Source organism: Cricetulus griseus, chromosome 7, assembly GCF_003668045.3.
Source record: "Cricetulus griseus strain 17A/GY chromosome 7, alternate assembly CriGri-PICRH-1.0, whole genome shotgun sequence".
Classification (NCBI taxonomy): domain Eukaryota; kingdom Metazoa; phylum Chordata; class Mammalia; order Rodentia; family Cricetidae; genus Cricetulus; species Cricetulus griseus.
In genome coordinates, this window is record NC_048600.1 from 76,790,863 (window position 1) to 76,794,377 (window position 3,515).

A 3,515-nucleotide genomic window follows, 5' to 3' on the forward strand; every position below is an offset into this window, starting at 1 on the left:
TTCAATTGTTTGTTGTTTCTCTGTGGCCTTGGAGGCTGTCCTAGAACTAGCTCTTGTAGACCAGACTGGTCTGGAACTCACAGAGATCCACCTGCCTCTACCTCCCGAGTGCTGGGATTAAATGTGTGTGCCACCATGGCCGGGCTCAATCTGTATGCTTTTGCACTTTAAGTGTTCAACTTGTGTCTTGCTAGAAAAGGCTGTTCATCCTCACCTGGTTGCTGAAAGTACCCCAGGATAACTAAACCATTCCCACCCCTATTGTGGGATATTTGCATACTTTATGAAAATGTATTGCTGTGAATGACGTAATAAAACCTGAACAGCCAATAGAGACAGGAGATATAGGCGGGACTTGTGAGCAAAGAGAGAACACTGGGAAGGATGAAAGGAGGACTTGCCAGCCAGAGACAGACAGAAAACAGGATAGAAGAAACATAATGTCACCTGACAGAATGTACATTAATATAAATGGGTTAATTTGAGTTACAATAGCTAGTTGAGAACAAGCCTAATATCAAGTCTCTGTGTTGTTATTGGAGAGGATGAACAGCCTTTTCTAGCAAGACACAAGTTGAACACTTAAAGTGCAAAAGCATACAGATTGAGCCCGGCCATGGTGGCACACACATTTAATCCCAGCACTCGGGAGGTAGAGGCAGGTGGATCTCTGTGAGTTCCAGACCAGTCTGGTCTACAAGAGCTAGTTCTAGGACAGCCTCCAAGGCCACAGAGAAACAACAAACAAACAAAAGTATACATATTAAGAAACGAATGAAACATTTAAAAAAGTATGGACAAAATAGAAAATAAAAATTAAGTTTTTAAGGACAGGCTCTGTGGTGCATGCCTTAGACCACATCCCAATATTTAGGAGTCAAAGGCAGATAGATCTCTGGGAGTTCAAAGTCAGCCCTGCTGAGTTGCATAGTAAGACACTGTCTCTAAAACATAAATGTGCATACAAATTGAGTAGAAGATAATTCTGTTTTAGTCAATGCGTCATCAGAGAGAGAGAGAGAGAGAGAGATTATACCGTATTTTCCTAGATTTTTGTGTTATGATACTGTATAAAGTTCTGTCGCAAACTTCCAATGACCCAAATGGCACCTTTCTGCTAAGGCCAGAGCGAGAGATGTCGAGAATCTCTTACCTTGACTCTCTCACCCACATTTCTGCTGCTATATCCAAGGCTTAGCTACATCCATGGTTGATTTAGCTTGTGCTCTGTTGCTTGGATCCAGGCGCTGTACCACATTCCGCATTCTGCTGCCTTCTTGCCAGGGTTCTGATAGAACTTTTGTTCCACAGGTAATTTCGGGAGTGGGAGGATGATGGGTACATCAGTTTCTCAGTTTTAGGGCTTCTCACCCTTTTTCTAGAGCTGTGTCTGCAGTTTGCTGAGTTGTTCTTTACTGGTGAATTCAGGCGGGCTAAGGGCAGCGCCTGCCAAACTGTTTCTACAGTCCAGTGCTGTCCTGAAGTTAGATCACTTGCTCCTCTAAGCTACGGTGAGGGAAGGGGATTGTGAGCTTTGGAAAACTCTCCATTTCAGATCCCCATACCCTCCCAGCACTTGCCAGAGATAGAGATTTGTTTTGCACACTCACTGAGTTTATATGGCTGTCTTTAGAATGGCTTTTCATTTGTATAGGAAGTTATGGAAAACTTTTCCACTGTCCCTGCTATTGTGGGCCTCTTCCCAGTGTGGATTTATTGACGTTTGGTAAGTTCTGATGTCTGACTTAATCATTTGCAACATGGGTGGCATACAAAGGTTTCTAGTATGGACTTTCAGAGGTTGGTTAAGATGGCCACATCCATAGATAATCTATGCACAATTCTCTTCAGCACAAATTCCCTGAAGCAAAAGGAAGAGCTTACAAAACAGTGATGTTTCTTTAAAATTTTTATTGTATTTATTTTTTCTCTCTCCTGTGTATTTTTAAATGTTGATTGAGACATTTAGGTTGACTAAAAGTTTCTCCTATTCATAGCTTTCACGTTGCTTCTCTTTTGTATGATTTCTCTGATACTAAAAATGATGACCCTTGAGCCCGGTGGTGGTGGCGCACTCCTTTAATCCCAGCACTCGGGAGGCAGAGGCAGGCGGATTTCTGTGAGTTCGAGACCAGCCTGGTCTACAAGAGCTAGTTCCAGGGCAGCCTCCAAAGCCACAGAGAAACCCTGTCTCGAAAAAAACCAAAAAAAAATGTACATTCCATGTACATTGCATTTTTAAGGTTTCACTATTCTACCAATTCTCCCATGATGGGATGACTGACTTGCATTTTTGATGCTGTATGTTGTATGTATGTATGTATGTATGTATGTATGTGTTTGTACAGTACTGAGGGTTCTGGGCATACTAAGCAAGCCACTCTACTACTGAGCCATACCCAGTCCCATCTTTGATACCATTAACTGACCTACGAATTTTCTTTCTCAAGCAGGTTCTTTTTTTTTTTTTTTTTCTTTTTGAGACAGGGTTCCTCTGCGTAGCTTTGGAACTTGTCCTGGAACTCTCTCTGTAGACAAGACTGGCCTAGACCTCACAGAGATCTGCCTGCCTCTGGCTCCCAAATGCTGCGATTAAAGGTGTGTGCCACCACTGCTTGGCTTTCAAGCAGGTTCTTGATTGAATATTCATCTTGGAATGTTCTTTTGCATATGTGGTTGATGCAGATAGATTTCTACGGGTTTGGCCTCCTGCTAGTGTATCATTGTTTGATCTTTGGAAAACAGCTCATTTGAAGTATATGGAAAGAGGAAACTGAATAAATTTACCCGTGCCAAGGTCTGTTTTCTGATTGCAGTTTTCATCTGCCCAGAATGTTTTAATTTGCTGTCCTCACCATCTGTGCAAGTTGTGTGAAGGATGGACTCTACCCTCCATTGCTCCAGGATCTGAGTTGCTCTTAGGCAGTGGGAGGCAGTAAATAGTTTAGTGGCTAATAAAGCTCAAGCAAGCTTAATGTCTTTGTTAGGGTTTCTGTTGCAGTGAAGAGACACCATGACCATGGCAACTCTTATAAAGGAAAACATTTAATTGGGGCTGGCTTACAGTTCAGCGGTTTAGTCCATTATCATCATGGCAGGGAGCATGGTGGCACACAGACAGACAGACATGGTGCAGGAGAAGTGGCTAAGAGTTCTACATCTGGATTGGCAGGTAGCAGGAAGAGAAAGCGACACTGGGCCTGGCTTGAACATCTGAAACCTCAAAGCCCACCCCCAGTGACACACTTCCTCCAACATGGCCACACCTACTCCAACAAAACCACATGTGGTGATACATTATTTATGATTTATTAAAGCTTTCTCAAGGATTCAGAAAGCAAAGTCAGCCACAAGCCATAGAAGCCAGGTGCACACCTTTAATCCCAGCAGCCAGAAGCTAGGTAGTAGTGGTATACACCTTTAATCCTAAAACTCAGGATTAAGAGAGAGACCCATCTCCATGAGTCTGAGGCCACCCAGATCTACACAAGATTGATCCAGTCCTAAAGAGAAAC